Source organism: Melospiza melodia, chromosome 17 (genome assembly GCF_035770615.1).
Source record: "Melospiza melodia melodia isolate bMelMel2 chromosome 17, bMelMel2.pri, whole genome shotgun sequence".
Taxonomy (NCBI): Eukaryota; Metazoa; Chordata; class Aves; order Passeriformes; family Passerellidae; genus Melospiza; species Melospiza melodia.
In genome coordinates this window covers 8,714,175-8,731,337 of record NC_086210.1, presented here as the reverse complement: position 1 = coordinate 8,731,337, position 17,163 = coordinate 8,714,175, and the positions used below count along the sequence as shown (strand labels likewise).

The 17,163-nt window shown below is 50.6% G+C and overlaps 1 pseudogene; it reads right to left on the bottom strand.

Moving 5' to 3' along the window:
- LOC134426065 (5.8S ribosomal RNA) overlaps positions 1–152 on the bottom strand; it is a 153-nt pseudogene extending 1 nt beyond the window's left edge.
- Between the last annotated feature and the right edge of the window lie 17,011 nt (positions 153–17,163).

The following is a 17,163-nucleotide window of genomic DNA, read 5'->3' as shown; positions in this document are numbered from 1 at the left end:
AATGCTCAGACGGGCGTAGCCCCGGGAGGAACCCAGGGCCGCAAGTGCATTCAAAGTGTGGATGACCAATGTGTCCTGCAATTCATACTAATTCTTGCAGATAGCTGCATTCTTCATTAATGCATGAGCCGTGTGATCCACCGGTAAGTGTTGTCTGGCTTTTGGCACCGATCCCGCACGCGTGGAGGGGCTGGGACCGCTCACATGAAGCGGCCCCTTTCTCTTGTGCTGAGGACGTGCAGGCGCGTGCCTGGCTTTGACCATCCTTACTTGATAGTCAGGATTGCAGACATAGGAGATCCAGCCACACTGAACTGGAATTCTTCCTCAAACCTCCACACTATGGTGGCACTGAAGGAGATCTGAGCAGTCTGGGTCCCACCTGGTGCACCGATGTCTTCCTCAGGCGCAAACTTGAAGCAGAAGCCCACATTGGCAGTTGAAGGGCTATAGGTGAAGGGAGCATCAATAGCTCCTAGGTAAATCAGTTCCACCTGCAGCAGCAAGAAAGCAAAATGGAAATACATGTGGAATATTCCCTTCTTGTGAGTTATTGTCTAATGACGCAATTAATACCCAGAAATAGCAGACGATGCTATGAATGGCAAAAAAATACAACAGGACAAGTTCTGCCTTTGGGTTTTCCTGCAAAGCAGTGGCAGCTCCACAGAACTGGAGTCCACAACCCTGGGGTTATCCCATGGACACAGAGCTGTGCACCTCTGATCAGCATCACCAAGTTCATTCAGACCTGGCCCTGAGAGCAACGTGGGCTGATTGCAGCTGCGTAGGGAATCACCCCAGAGCTGCTGCTGCCCCAGTGAGCACAGCTCCAACAGCAGCATCTACTCATTCACCTTTTCCCATGTCATGAAAACAATACATTGATTATGAGGCATCAGCATCAAAATGTATAGACAGCATCATCTTTTGGTAAGAAAACTCAGCATGTCTTTGCCTCCCACAGCCAAGCTTTTGGAAGTGTCTGGCATGATGTAGTGCCTCATCTTCTACCTCTTTCAGCTGCTCTCTCTTTGGATTTTGTTGCAAACTTGACACTATTGGGGAGGAGACAAATAGGTAGAAAAATGCTTTGCTTTATTCCCAGGAAAACTTTTCTCTTTCTAGAGCCAGAGATGCACCAAGGCTGAAGTGTGGTGAGGGACTGGTCAGCAAGGGAAAGAACTCCCAAGCCCTTTGCAAGGGCCAGCACTGAGCCAGGAGGCTGGATGGCTTTCCTGTGACTTGCAGCAATAAGCAGGAGACACTTGACTGGAAGCTGTCTGCAGTTGACTGAAGCTCAAAGGCAGCCAGTTTGTTCCAGCTGCTTCTGAACAGCCCAGTCCAAAGGTGCCTTGTGTCTGGCACGACCACAAAAGCCTCTGAACATCCCTTTTTGACCCAGGCTTCGTTTCATATGCCAAGGGGTTGTTTTGCAGCAAGCCTCCCAGCTGATTCCCAAAGAAGGAACTGGGGCTTCATGAACAACAGACACACCTTGCAGACCCTCCCAGATTTCACCAGTAGATCAAATATTCCCTGCTCACAACTGCCCAGGTCGGCAGCAATTCCACACTTCCACCAGGCTTGCTCTGCCTCAGGAGCCATCAGGATCCACCCCAAGCCTTCTGCTCACGTCATAGATGTGGGGGGTGTCGATAGAAATGTTCCCAAGGTTCAGAGTAGGAGAGCTGAATTCTACCAAGGGTCCTTGTCCTTCCCCTCTGAGCTGCAGGGGCAGCCTGCTCTCACAGCCTGGGGAGAGATGTCCATTGCCGTACAAACATTCCCTCTGTTATACTGGATTTTCCAGGCTGCCTCAGTGCTAGACCCTGACTCTGAGCTGGATGCAACCACCTCCTGATGCTGCAGGAGAGGATATGGACCCTCCTCTTCCCTCAGCCTTGGGGCTGACTTCTAATTTCTAACCCATTCCTTGGGCTGCTTTCCAATTTCAGCCACCAGTCCGCTGAGTTTAAAACATCTCTGCTGCCTTGTAGTGACAGGCCAAGGAGTTACAGGTATAAATTGAAAGAAAGGAAATTTAGCTTAGATATTAGGAAGAAATTTTTTACTCTGAGGGTGGTGAAACACTGGAGCAGGTTCCCCAGGGCTGTTGTGGAGGTTCCAGCCCTGAAAGTGTTCCAAGCCAGGCTGGATGGGGCTTGGAGCTACCTGTTCTAGGGGGAGGTGTTCCTGCCCAGAGGCCTTTAAGTCCATTCCATCCTTAACATACTCTGGTTCTATGCTTTCCTTCCCATGCACTTAGAGGAGCTTTGAAATCATTCAGTGAAGGCACAGAGCTCCTACAGAGTTTGGCAATTACCAAACTACCTGGCCCAGGAACACAGGACTTCGTTGCCAAAGTCCCCAACTCCTGACACTCAGCACTGTGTTCTATTTCCACAGACAGAGCTGAAAGGGCTCAATTCCCACAAAGGGAGAGAGGCAGGTGCTGGCCAAGGCCGCTCCTTCTACCAACACCCTGGGCTCAGGGGGGCTCAAACACCTCTGCTCTGCTGCTGTCTGGGCACTGGGAGGTGATCTAGGCTCAGGGAACACATTTGTAACTCAGCTCCTGCTGCCTGATGATGGATCCATGTCAAATGGACCCATCATCCTGGAGGCCAGGGGCCTGCAGGGGCTGAGTGCTTGTTCACTAAAGCTGTTCTGCTCTGCAGCTCTCTGGCCTTTGGGGGAATGCTGACAAAGCCATGGCATGAAAACCTCTCCCTGCACTGCCTGGCCTGTTCTGGGATCAGTCAGGCACACACAGCATTCTGAGCCCTGGCCTGGCACAGGAGACTCCCTGGGAGCTGCAGGGCCAGGGGGGATGTGCCAGCACTGTCCTGCTGACCAGGGACTCTTCCCAGCACTTCCATGGGAGCCCCGTGGGCTCAGGCTGGCACCATGGCTTCACTGAGGGGGAGAGAAGCAGGGCAAAGGAGCTGTACCTGAGATGCTGCAGTAAGCCACACTTCCATTCTCCAGTGCTTCCAGGGGTCTGAAGGTCACCTTGAATTTGGCCAAACAATTTGGCCCAATTTCTCCCTCCTACAGCAGAAAGAGACAGCAAAACAGTTCTCTTCAAACTTCACATTTCTTGTTTTCAACCACACTTCTGTAAGCCTCTGTTTAGAGCATTAGTAATGAGTGAACAACACAAGGAGCCCAAGGAAACACTCCAAACCCAGCTCAACACAGCGCTGGAAGCTCTCAATGCTCAGCTGTTCAGCTCCCCCTCTCCACAATATTCCTGCTGCTCTGACAAAGGCTCTTGGTCACATCATGCTGCTGTCAGCTACAGTGGGATGCTACTGCCACTGTGCACTGGTGGCTCTCCACAAGAAGAAGAGAACATGATCCCTGTCTTGGGTCGACTATATGATGCTTTTATCCCAAATCGTCTTGTTCTGTTTATGCTGAATAATAAGTTTTGCACCTTTAAGACTTGTTGCAGAGAGTGAAGGGGGGAGAGAAGAAGCAGCAGTTTGTTTTCAGACACTGCACTCACTCCTCCACATTCCTGCTCCTGGACTGCATTGTGTGTGGATGGACAGACAGCGGGACAGAGCTCTCCTTTGCTTTTAGTTAATTTAGCTTGCTGAGGCAAAGAAGTTCCCTGGACTGTGGGGTTTTTTTTCCTTTCTTTGGACCTGTTCAAAACTGCTCTGGACTGAACACCAGAAGAGCACCAACAGCTCCACCAGTGGCCACCGGGCTGAGCCTGGCCTGTGACATTTCCAGCACTAGAGGGACTGATCAGAGACTGAGTGAGCTGAGCTGCAACCCAGGGAGGGACTTTCTCAGTTTGTCATCTCTTTTGGAGCAGCAAGGGGTTTTATTGATTAATACTGTTTAGGGTTTATTGTTTAATAAACAGGTTTTTTCCACTTCAAGGAGGTCTTTTCTCCAGGACTGGTTGGGGGTAGGGGCCGATTGAATCTGCTTTCCGAGAGGAGCCCCTTTGGGGGGTTCTCTCCCAAATTTGCCCGGAACCAGAACCTTAGAAATAAAAATATTAGTTTAACCTGTATTGAAAGAAAGCAGAGGCTGGCATTATTCTAGGGTTTACTCCAAGATGAGAAGGGATGTTGCACTGTGCAGACATCAGGCATTCATTGTCTCTCACAATGCCAGTACTCAGAATCAGGACTCTGGTTGATACGAGGATGTGGTGGTTTGCTTGCAGAAACAGAAAAGGAAAAGGTTTTCTGTCCCTGTGTGCAGGACAACTCCAAAGGCCCATTTCAACCTTCCACCCTTGTGTCCAGGCTCACAGAGGACACTGGAAGGGACACTCAGAAATAGTGCAAGGCGTGGTTACGGGAGGGGATTGGTATTTCTATGATTAGCCTTAGGCTGAATTTGGCCTCACTTTCCCAGCAAACCATTGCAAGCTTCAGGTCAGAATGTGGCCTGGCAGTGCTCCAACAGCCTCTGCTGAACCTCACATGTGGGGGGAGCCCCTACCTGTAAGAACTGCTCCCTGTGGACACTGCAAGGACACGCACAGAGTGCCCTTGAGCTCAAGCCCTGGCACCACAGCTTGGCCTTGTCAGGCACCCAACCCTGCCATGAGCCTCCAGGGCAGAAATGCTTTTAGCATTTGGCATTTTTAGGTGAGCTCTGCAGGTGCACCAGAAACTCAATGTCCTCCCTCCCAGCACTTCGAGCCAGCTGACAATCTGCCCAGTGACCACAGCCAGGGGTAGAGTGGGTGGGAGGAGGAAGAGGGGTTGTAGGATGAGGAGGATGAGGATGAAGAAGAGGAGGAAAATGAGGTTTTCACCTATCACTTACCATTGGCTCAATGAAAAAAATGTCATCAGAGAACAGCATGGGGTCTTGGTGCAACTTTGCCTTCTCCCCCAGGAGCCTCAGGAGGGCAGTGTGATCTTCACAAGAGCCCTTCTTCTTCCCTGTTTCTTTCCCCTCCATTAACTTTTCCAGCCACAGCTCTCTCGTGTCCGCAGGAATCGATGCTGCCTGCAGCCACAGGAGAGACAAAGCCAGCAGACTGTTTAATAAGCCACAGATTGGCAGAGAGAAGTGTGAGTGCAGGAGAGCAAAGCACCTGGGGAGGAGCTGCAGTGTGAGAGATGAGTAATGCGATGATTTATCAAAAAGCAGGATGCCCCATTGCAGGGAATGATTGGCAGCTGACTCCATTGATTCACAAGGCTGAACAGTTGCTTTATTAAACTAAATTATATTACATTGTACTACACTATATTAAAGAAGCATACTATACTACAAAGAATACTAGAGAATACTAAAGAATACTAAAGAAAACTTGTGACTGTCTCCAGACAGCCAGGACAAAGCTTTTTCCAATTGGCCAAGGAAACAAAACAATCCTCAGCAGAATCCAACTGACAAATCACTTCAGGTAAATAATCTTCCTAACACTTTCCACATGATGGAGATACGAATTTTTTTCTTGCTTTTCCCTGTGCTTCTCCAGGAAAAGAAACCTTGAGAGAGAATTATGTCTCTCCATTCAGAGAATGTGAATGCCACAATGATTGACTCTCACAATTAACAGACAAATACCATGTATAGAAGTTAAGAAAAATTTCTTTTACCCCCTCAGTTGTTATCAAGGGACACCTGGGGTTGGGATATGTGGGAGGGTCACCTTGTCACTACAGTGACATTTGACCTCCAATCAAGATTTGAGGAAGTAAACTCTACCACTGGACACTGAAGAAGGAGTCAATGGACAGAATTTTGGGAGGGGCTAAAGGGTTAAAAGGCAAAAACTCCATTGTATGGGAGAGCACATGGTGGGGAAAATCCTTTGCTCCTGGCGCCATAACATTTTCTCTATTCAGTCTTCTGTTGTATTTTTGATAAGGTTTAATAAACCTTTCTAAACTTATGAAAAGGGAGTGGCTATTTCTCCCAAGCAGCAGCTCCCCAGCAAGGGCTGACCCCAAGCCATGGGGGTCCCAGATGGATCAGAGGATAACTTGTTGTTCACTGGCCCAGCAGGGAGTTTTACTCCACACCTGCAAGCTCAGGAGAGGTTTCCAGAGCCAGCGTCCCTCCAGGGAACCTCCTGGCTCAAAGCCTCTGGCAAAAAACTGAGGGAGAATCCATCAGCCACTTCAAGTGGCTTTTCCTACCACTGAGCTGCTGGGGAGGCAGATAAAGGTCATGGAGCAGGACTTCCCTGGGAAGGGGAGACAAAGCTGGGTTGCAGCTACGTGCTACCAGCACTGTGAAAAAGTCACATTATATGATTGGCTTTTCGCATATGGTCTGTTCTGTTTCAGTCTCTATGCAACATTGCATAGAGAAATGTAAGATAACAACAATTAGAAATCAATCAGATAATGCACATAACCAATGACACATCTGCAATCATACCATTATCAGTCACTACAACACTGAACTGTCATCCCAGAGTCTGCGACAGCTGATGAACCCTGAAACAACAGAGAACTGGAGAACTCATGTCCAGATTCATGTTTCTCCAAATTCCCTTTGAAATCAGGCTCAGCTATCATACATGGTCAAATTGCCAAGCTAAAAGGACTTGAATACTTTTTGATGCAGAAAACATCTGGGCTGATTCTCAATCATTCCATTCAAGTAGAGCTAGAACTTGGCAAGAGTTCAAACTCTAATTGCTGGACATCACTTAATACATTTTAAAACAAGACTCTTAAAACAGCAATTATGAATAGGAAACCTTAGGATTAAAGATCAATCAAACCATTAAATAATTGAATCCCTCCAAAACTTCTGTCAGGACAGAAATTCTTCAAACACAGCAAACCTCTTGAATTCTCAGCTGAAGTACTCTATAATAACTGAAGAAATAATAGCTGAAGAAAACCACAAAACTGGCAATCTGGATTTAAAAGAAACCCAAAAAACATGAGTAGTTAAGAAACAAAAAGACAAGATTCTGAAGAGACACGTGTCTTGTAGATGATCACGCAAAGAGACAGTGAAACACATGAAAGCTGGCTGTAAATATTACAACAATATCTTGATCATAATTCTTATAATAAATTCTGAAAATTCTCACTATATAATCAACTTATCAACAGGAAGTATTTGAAGGGGTTATGACAACTTTTTTAAAGTATTCATATAGCATTAATAACAATCCTTATTTATCAGTATCACCTATAAAATCCAAAAATAACAAAGGTTACAAACTCCATACCAACAAAACTGTGAATCATTGGAGAATCAGCTGGTGACCCCACAGATAGGATCTGATTGATATTTCTCAAATGCTCTGTCTTCAGAGACATTTCATGTAATTGAATCATTGCTAATAATTCTATCTTTCTACAGTGGTTTCCCTTCCTAAGAGGCATTTTGCACAACAGAAGATTTCCATTTATATCATATTTGGAATACCACTGATTTGCACTGGTTTCCCCTTTTTCTGTATCTTGGGAAAAAGTCTGTGTGCTTTCTCACTTTACTCTGATTTTGGACAGCTTTTTTACATGTCCAGCTTTTGCATCTGAAGCCTGATCATCTGGTAAATGCTGTTTCCGTCACTTCTGTGGGACCGGGCTGTTGAGGAGTTCGGTGTGCCTCACACGACATGCGCTGCACCCGCGAAAAATCTCCAGCTTGAGATTTTGATGGAGGCTGAAACTGTGTGCTGGCTGCCGGGGCCGGCTGCGTGCCCGCTGCCGTGGGACCGGAGCAGGGCCGGTCCCTCGGGCACCCTCTGCACCCAGACCGCGCCCGCTCTCTGCCGGTGCCCTCACGGGAGTGCGGATGCCCCCGCCCCGACCGCGCCTCCCCGGCGCTTCTCTCGGCGCAGGCGCGGTCTGGGGAACGCCCCCTGTGCCCGTGACCGACACCGGCGCTGCCCCGGTCCAGTTCTGGCTCCGGTCCCCGCTCGGCCGCGTCCGTGCCGCGTCTGCGCACTGGGGAAAAACCCGCCCCGCTCCGGCTGCCGGGTTTGTGCGTCATCAGCGGGCGCCTGCCGCGCTCCGTGGCGGTCGCAGGGACGCTGCAGCCGTCCCGTCCCGTCCGCCTCAGTCCCGCCCGGCGCGGCTGCCGCGGCCCGTGCGCGTTCCCCGGGTGCCGCCGCCCGCCGCCATCGCAGTCGCGCGGGTTCTGCCCTTCGCGCGCGGCTTTGGCACCCCCTGCGTGAAACCGCCGCCGCCGCCATGGCGCATGCGCCCGCCGCCAGCGCCGCCAGCCCCGCGCCTCCCGCTCCCGCGCTCCGCCCGGCCCGGCCCCGCTCGGCGCTGCCCCCGCAGCCGCCGGCCGTGCCCTGCACGCTGCCGACCGCCCGCTGCTGCGATCCGGGCACCGCCGTGCGCGCTATCGCCTCCGCCGCTGCTGTGACTGCGACTGCCCCGCTGCCCCCGTGGGCCCCCGCCGGCCTCCGCAGCCCCTACGGCCGCCTCTGCGGCCCCCCCGGGCTGCTGCCGGCCGGCGCCGCCGTGGCACGAGTTCGCCAGTCGCCGAGAAGCGGCTCTGCCCCGGGTTCCCCGACCCCCTCCGCCCACCTCCCCCTGAGAGTTCTGGGCGTTCTGGGGACCCATGGGACCCTGGGCACTGTGGAGATGATGCCAATTCCTCCCACACCTGTTTGCTGGGGATTACCTTTGTCCCTCTATGGTCGGTAAGGGCAACTGCCGCCTGCTGATGGCAGGATGACTTCCCCCATCCTCGAGAGAATACTGCTGCCTGCTGATAGCTGGCAGCCCCCGCGGAATTCCACGAAATTGCCTCTAACATTACCCTTGCTGGGGATAAAAGCTTCAAGGCCGTTTATCTTTTTTCAGAGATTTTCACAGGGTGTGTGGCTGCCATGCCCTGTAGGGCTGACAAGATGCTGGGTTGTTCCTGGGAACATGTCTCCCCCATGTTCTCAATTTTGACTTTTCTTACCAAAAGCTGAATCATCTGCAAGGTCAGTCCGGAGTTTGCCCTGGTCACCGTCCAGCAGCTCGCAGGTGAGGGTTTCCAGGCGTGCTTCTGGTCCTCCTCTTTCCAGGTCGAGCTTGAAATGAATCTTCTCAGCAGAGGTCGAGATGCTCTTTCTGGATTTTTCCCTTGAGAGTGCCTGTTTCCTTTCCTTCTCGGGCTGGGTTTCAACAGCTGATGGCTGTGGCGTGGCTGCTTGCCAAGAGCCCACCTGGGTGCCCTCTTGGAGCCCACCAGGGACGCCAATGTCTCAGGGTCTCTTGCTGCTCAGAGTGACCCCAAGAAAAGTTCAAAGTCTCTTTTCCCAGCCCGGCGCTTGAAGAAGGAGTCAGGGCTCTTCATTTCTCAGCCTCAAGGTTGTTTATTTTATCTTATCTATAAAAAAATTTTCTCCTGCCCTGCCGAGGTCAGCTCAGCAGGACAGTCTGAGGCACTCTGCCTGCCCCCGGGGCGGTGTTATGTCTTTATACTAAAAACTGCGTGTACAATGTTTACAATTACTTTCCAATACCTATCACCTATGTTAGACAGTGAGCTTCTACTCTAAACCAATCGGTAAGTGCCAACATCACAGCAGAAGATGGAGGCCAAGAAGAAGAAGGAGAAAGGCTGGACACACCCAGTTCCCTCCATCTTGCCTCCTGAACCCCCATACCAAAAACCCCAAAATCCACTTTTCCATCCCGTGACAACTTCACTAATATTCTACCTAAACTGTTGTGGCTTGCTAATCTTCATATAAGGTCTGTAATTGGCTCCACGGGTCATAGTCAAATCCACTGGTGTTTTGGGCTCTGTGCCAGGGCTTCTGAGCCCCCTGGCATGGGTCCTGGCCATCCTGGACTGCCAGAGGGATGTTCTGGGTTCCCACAGGTCTCTTCTTAGGTCTTCTACAGGTTGGTTTTTTGTTTCTCTCCTTCTGCTTGTGCTGGGAAAACCCCCTGCTGGGACATCTCTGCACTCTGGCATCCTGGGCATCTGCATGGGGATGGGCAATGTAACAAAGGACTGGCTGGAGGCCTTTGGAAATGGGAATTTATGGACAGGTGGGATTGCTCAATCTGACTGCACTGAGCCCTCATGCAGGACAGAGCTCTGGATCTCCTTCCTGCTTGGCAGGGTTCCGTTTCAGGTAGTGTGGGCAAGGACTGGCACTCACCTGCACAGAAAGGCTTCTGCCTTTTGTCCCTGTAGCTAAGCCCAGGGTAAGATTCCTCCTTTAGTGCTCAAAGAAAGGAAAGGAAATCCCAGAAGGGATGTGCTGTGTCTTTGAAACCATTACCAACTGTGAGGAACACCTCTGCTAGAGGAGAACATGTCTCTGGGCAAAGAAGGTCACCCCTCTGACCAAACTGATCCCAGCCCAAAGGCCAGGCCTTCTGCTGGGCTCTGGAAGGGGTTCTGCAGGCAATGTGCTCAGGGGAGAGACCTCCATTGGCCTCACTTCTCCCAGGGATAACACATCCCATCCCACCCCAAGGGTTCCCAGGATGGCCACAGACAAGAGCAATGGGATCCAGCACACTTACTTAGCTCTTTGAATAGTGCTTCTACACCCTTCTGAGCCAGACAGCCAGCAGCCACAGACACTGGACATCAGATGCACATGAAAATAAAATCAAAGACAGGGTATTTAACAAGGACCTTTCCCCAAGGAACTCCAGGGCTGCACTGAGCAGGTTCTGGGGCAGAACACATCCCACAGCTGGCCCAGGAGCCCCATGCAGTGCTGGGGGGTTCCTGACCCTCGGGCCCACTGAGGCTCTCCTGGGCCAGGGAGCTGCCTCAGCTGCCACAGCACTCGGGCACCACACAGGTGCCTCAGTCCCACCAGAGCACAGCCACCCACAAGAGGGTGAGACCCTTCTGCCACACACCAGGAGTGGAGAGGAACCTCCCAGGCCCCTTCACTGTCCCTTGGCACATTCATTTCAGCCTGACCCTCAAAGCCCTGCTCAGCAACATCCCCCACTAGAGTAGGATGTGTCCCTGGTCAAAGGAGGTCACCCCTCTGACCAAACTGATCCCAGCCCAAAGGCCAGGCCTTCAGCTGGGCTCTGGAAGGGGTTCTGCAGGCAATGTGTTCATGGGAGAGATCTCCATTGGCCTCACTTCTCTCAGGGATAACACATCCCATCCAAGGTTCCCAAGGATGGGCACAGGCAAGAGCAATGGGAGCCATGAGTCCACACTTACTTATGAACTCAAATTGGCCTCCTTGGTCATGCTGCCAAGAACTGCCTTTTTTTGTGGCCATTAGGTTCACCTGAAAACAAAAAGAAAAATGAAAAAGAGGAAGCTTAACGATGATATTTCCCCTTAGGTTTTAAAAAATGCATTTAAGAGCTTTTTTGTGACACATAGATCCCTCAAAATACACATAGATCCCTCAAAATATACTACTCAAACCTCTGATCTACTCAGGGTTTTTTAATTTACCGATTTTCCCTTCCATCACTGTCCAAACGGAATACAGCTCTTTCCAAGATACTCAGTCCTTGCTTGTGGTCTCCTGTATCATTTTCTCTAGGTTCACTCTGCAATGCAAGGGAAAAGAGGGGCAAAATCTCTGTGGTGAGCAACATCTCAGCACTAGAGAAGACAAGGCAGTTGATAAGATGTTCTGTTGCACTCCCAGCTGGTCCCTAACCCATCTTGTCTGCCCTGGAGCTCTGAGAATTCTCACAGACACACACTTCATCTTCCTTGGTAAAAATTAAGACCTTCTGCTTTTGCAGAGTGCAGAACCTGGTGTTCAACCCCAGTCATATTTTCCTCAGAGGCAAGGGACCATTTTCCATTCCTTCAGACTCAAATCCTGGAGGTTATCCTGACCAGCTATGAAGAAATCTATGGTGAAAGGACAAGTGACCTTGGCTGGAGTCGACGCAGGAAGTGTCCCGACCAGAGAGTAATTACCACTCATTCCGTGATGCAGAACGCATGAAAGACACTTTATTATTCGTGTATAGTATTAAGAAATATACAGTTCATATAGGAACAGTAGTGGACCTAAGACCTGATTGGTCTTAAGGTGAAAACCTCTCACACTATTGATGCACTATGAATAGTACACTCTAGCAAACCATTTTTATAAACAATGGTTATAGAAAGAGAGATAATAATGGTTTGATTTTTTTTTTCCTAGGATTGTTAGGTTCAGTTTGTGAGAAATTGTCTCTGTTCATTCTTTGACTGAACTGAGAATATTTACAGGCTGGCTGCCAAATGCCCATCAAACTTCTCTCACTCCCCCTCCTCAACTGGATAGGAGGAAAAAATACAACTGAAGAGCTCACATAAAGCTTGGGACATCCCTCTCCAGCTGCCACCATGGGCAAACCAGACTCCACTTGGGGACGATTGCTTTGCTTTTTCAGCAATTCCCAATAGAGCAGCAAGCTGGGTAACAAAGACAAAACTGAAATCACCTCACTCCCACTCTCCCCTCTCCTGGCTGTGAACACACCTGGTGCAGGTGGATGGGGCAGCTGCAGTGCCTGATGCAAGCTGAGCTCCAGGTGGGAGCCCGAGACAGGAGCTCATGAATGGCCAACAGAGCCCAACAAAGGGCACTAAGAGTGGTGGCACCGCTGGGGAAGGGACACCGAGAGACCCAGCAGGAGCTGAGGGCCCGGGAGGAAGAGCCAGACTCGAGCCTTGGGCATCCAGACTGAGGGGATAAAACTGAGGGGCTCCCTTGCTGGGGGAACAGCTCAGGCTGTTCCTGTGTCACTGCACTGGGAATAAATGGCTTTATGGAATCAGACAGCTGAGACTGCTCTGGGAAGCCTGGGCTGGAACCAGGGAGGACACAGGGGCTGGGTGTGGGGAGTCCAGCAGGGCCCATTGGGGCACTGCAGCCACTGCTGTGGTGGGGCTCCTCCCAACACTGAACACCTCTGGTGGCTGGAGTGTGATGGCCAGAGAGCCTTGGGAAGGGTCAGACTGGGAAGTTTCCCAAATATCCTCTTCTGCACAGCTGGCTGCAGAAAGCAGGGCCCTGCTGACCCTTCCAACAAAGCTGCCTGTCCCTTCTGAGCACATCCATCAGAGCAGCAGGGACGAGGTGAAGGCAGAAACAGGGACTGCTCAAGAGTGAGGAAAGGTCTGCTCAGGGCACAACTCACTGCTGTGCTCTGCTCTCCCTCTTTCTTGCACTCCATTTCCCTGGGCTGTCTGCTCCTTGGGACTTTCTGTTTTCTTTGGCCACGTTCCAGAGAAGGAGGACCTGGACTGAATTAAGGGACCCCTTGCCAAAAGCTGCTGCATGTCCAGAAAGCTTTCCTGGTGTTCAAGGAGAGGATAGACCCAGGTGAGGAAAAGAGGGGAGGATTAGAAATAGAGAAATGCCAGCAGGGAACCACGAGAAGTCACAGCCCCAGGGCCCATGGCTGTCCCACGGGTCTAACTGAAGGTATCAGACAGGAAATGCCAGGGGTGATTTCCCAGGAATGAACCCTGCTCCATCTCCTCCCACTACATTTTACTGTTTTGCTCTGGTCTGAAAGGAGGGAAAGCATATAAATGGCAAAAAATGCTCAGAGTTTGAGAAGTTTTCTCCTGAAAGCAGAGCAATAGCGTGATGGCTTCTCAAACAGTAACAATGAGTAGATGATGTGCACGTGGAGCTGTCCTGGATGTACCTCTGCCATTGATCACTGATGAGCACAGACATTAGCTCAGATCACCGCTCATGGAAAGATGGTTGTGCTTCCAGGGATGGGTCACCCCACTTCTCACAGACAGAGACACATTGTCCTCTCTGTCTCTCATATTTGGAAGGAGCCCTGACAACTGCTTTAGACAGGAGAATTATTTTATGCAGGGCCACATCTGCACTCTTGAGCCAAAGCTGAAGCTTTGAGGGGGAAAAAGAAAAGGAAGGGGGAAAGACAGGAGAAGGGAGGAGAATAAAAAAGAAAAGGGGGCGGGGCAGGGGTAAGAGAAGACAGAAAAAATATGGAATAAATAAAAGAAACAAAAAAAGAAGAAACTCTCTCTGCCACATTGTCAGTGATGGCTTTGTTGCCCAGAGACCAAGAGAATCTGGTCTGCCAACAGATGCCCAATAAATTAGACATTTTGAATTATGCATTGAGTGCAATAAAACATTATTACCAGCATGTGAGTTAAATCCAGGAGGATTGTATGAGTGGTGGTGAAATCTCATTATGCTTTTTCTGGTGTGCTAAGGTGAGCTAATAATATTAAATATAAAAATTAAATTAAGTTCTAGTCACTCCATGAAATAATTATTCATTCTATATTCAGACTAAAAATTTTTCCAATCAGCCAAGATCAAAGCAACAAACAATTATCCATAATGTATTCATGGCAACCAGGCTGTGTCTAATCAATATGCTACTTACTTTTCACTTTTTTCCCATTTAATGTGTAGCAAGAGTCATGGTAACAATTTTTGCTATCAGAAAAAAACCCATGAAATAAATAAGTAAAGCCTGAATTGACCATTTTTTCTCTACGTAGGAATGAATTAGGAACTGGATTAGTGTCTGTAGACTGAGGGCAGGAAGGGACAATCGACTTTGAATGGGAATTCTATGGAATATTAACTTTGTGGTCTCCCTCCAACCCTTCCTGACTGGTCCCCCACCCTCTGCAGCACAGCTGGGCCTTGATGAGGCAAAGACACTGAAAGCCCTGGGGGCCCTGGAGGGCAGCAGGGCTCCTTCAGGTCTCAGCAAAACCCAGTGAAGGCCCCAGGATGGTCCAGGGAGCTTTTCCCACTCAATCCCCTCTGGCAGAACTGGACTCAGCACTTGAGCCCTTTCCCTGGCTGGGCTCCTGCTCACACAGCCCCGGGTGCTGCTGCCTTGTTTGGCTGCTGGCCCGTGTGCTCCCTCTCCCAAGCGCTGCCTTTTCACCTGGAGCTTGCTCAGTTAAGCCGAGAGCCTCAGGAGAGGAGTGCTTTACTCCTGGCTCTTGGAGAGACCATTCCTGCCCTCAGAAGAGGCTGCCCTGGAAAGCTCGGCATATTTCCTGATAGGCATTTATGGGAAATCAGTGTCAAACGGAGAAAGGAGGTGCTGGGGGGGAGGGAGGAGCCCGTGGGGGTGGGAACCCTCCGCAGCTGCTGGTTCAGCCCATCAAAGCCTTCTCCTCTGCAGCCCCAGCTGTGTGCTCTGCTGCTGGCCTCAGTCCCTGCCCCTCGGTGCCTGGACCCCGCTATTTCCCGGCTGTGACAGCCCAGGCTGGCACTGAGGAGCTCATCCCTGTGTGGGGCAGGAGCAGCTCCCCGTGAGCACCCCCCATCCACGCACCAGGCAGCTCTGCTGAGCCATCGCTCCCGGATCCCCCATGCTGCTGGAGCCCTTTGCTGTGCCTGGCCATGGATGTCAGGGCAGCTGCCATTCCCATGGGAACCTGCTCACTGGCCTGAGACCACTCCAGGCTGCCCCCAGAGCTCTTCTGCCCACTCTCCCTGATGATCAGGGGGTTTCTGAGCTGGCAAGGCAGCGTCCCCCCTTTCTGACCCCTCCACTGCTCACTCACACAAGTCAACTTAACCTCTGCCCATCCTGTTGAGGATGTCCAGGTATCCCAGCTGCTCTTCACACCTCCCATCCTCATCCTCCCTGACACTCCTCTGGCAGAGCCTCTCCCCTTCCTCTGCATTCCACCAGCACTCAGGCACAGCCTTCCAAACCATCTAGGGATGGGTTTGGCTCTGAACAAAAATGATGTAGGCAGCTTCTGAGATCAAAACCAGCAATTTTGGGTTCTCAGGGGTTCAGAAACTCCCACTCAGGAGCATTTGGACTAAGAAACTGCAAGTTTGGGAGCTCTGGGGTCCCAAACACTGATTTAGAAAGATTTTGGGTTCTGAAGAAGCCTCAACTTTAGGCAGCATTGGGGTTGAGAAACACAAATTTAGGGAGCATTTGACTCAAAACCACTGATTGGGGGAACTTTTCGCCTCAGAAAGTCCCCTCTAGGCAGCTTTTCAGCTCAAACTTCCAATTTAGGGAGCTCTTGGGCTCAGAAGCGAATGCTTAAGGAACTGCAATACTCAAAATGGGATCTCAGGAAGCTTTGCAGGTCAGGGAAAGCAACCTGGGGAGCTTCAGGGCTCAGAAACATCAATTTAATGAGCTTTGGGGCTCAGAAAACTCAGTGTCCAGAGACTTGGGACACAAAAGCAGCAATTTAGGATACTTTGGGGCTCAGCAATACCATTTCAGGGCACTTTTGGCCTCAAAAATTGGTATTTGGGGAACTTCACAGCTGAGAATACAGGAGTCTCAGGAGCATTGGGGCTCACCCACCTGGGGATGTTTTTGGGACCTGAAACAGCATTTGGGTGCAAAAATACTGATTTAGGGAGCACTGGGGCTCTTAAACACCAATTTAGGGACACACATGCCTATGAAACCCTGATTTGGGGAGTTTAAGGCTGGGAAAAAATCATATTGGGAGCTTTGGGAATCAGGGAGAGTGATTTTGGGATATTTTCAGAGCAAAAAGAACAATTTAGAGAGCTTTTGGGCTCCAAAACAACCAATTTAAGCCGATTTTTGGCTCTGTAGTCCCTATTTAGGGAGCTTTGGAGCTCCAAAACAGCGATTTATAGAACTTTTGGGCTGAGAAACATCAGTTTCGGGAGCAGAAGGAGCAAGCCCTGAGGAAACCCGGGAGCAAGGGGCAGGCACTTACCTGGGACAGGTCAGGGGAGAAGCCGCTCTGCGCTGGAGCGCAAGCACTGCTTAAAAACTGGGATAGATACAGCTCACTAGCTCACTGTGCCCGACCCGTTCCCGTACCCACAGGCTCCTCCCTCTCTGCCCGCAGCTCCTTTCCCAGTTTTACACCGATTTCCCCTAAATGAGGTTTCCCCGCTCCGGTCAGGGAGCGGTTCCTTGGCTGGGGGTGGGAAATGGGCACAGCCAGCGCTCCCCGCCCATCGCTCCCGGAGCCTCCCTGGCTGGGATCAACCCCACGGGCTGATGGCACACCAGGCACAGGGCGTGAGTGAGGGGCGTCAGGGCTCTGGAACACTGATCTGGGAACTTCATGGCTTAGAAACCCCTGTGTCAGCAGCTTCGGGGCCAGAATGGTGAGCTCAGGAGCTTTGGGGCCGAGAATTAGCAATTCTGGGGGCTTTTAGACTCCAGAACACTGATTTTGGGAGGCTTTTGGCTCGGGGAAAAAAAAAATATTTTGGGAGCTCCGAGTGTCAACGAAAGCAATTTAGGGCTATTTTTAGCTCAGAAGCAGCAATTT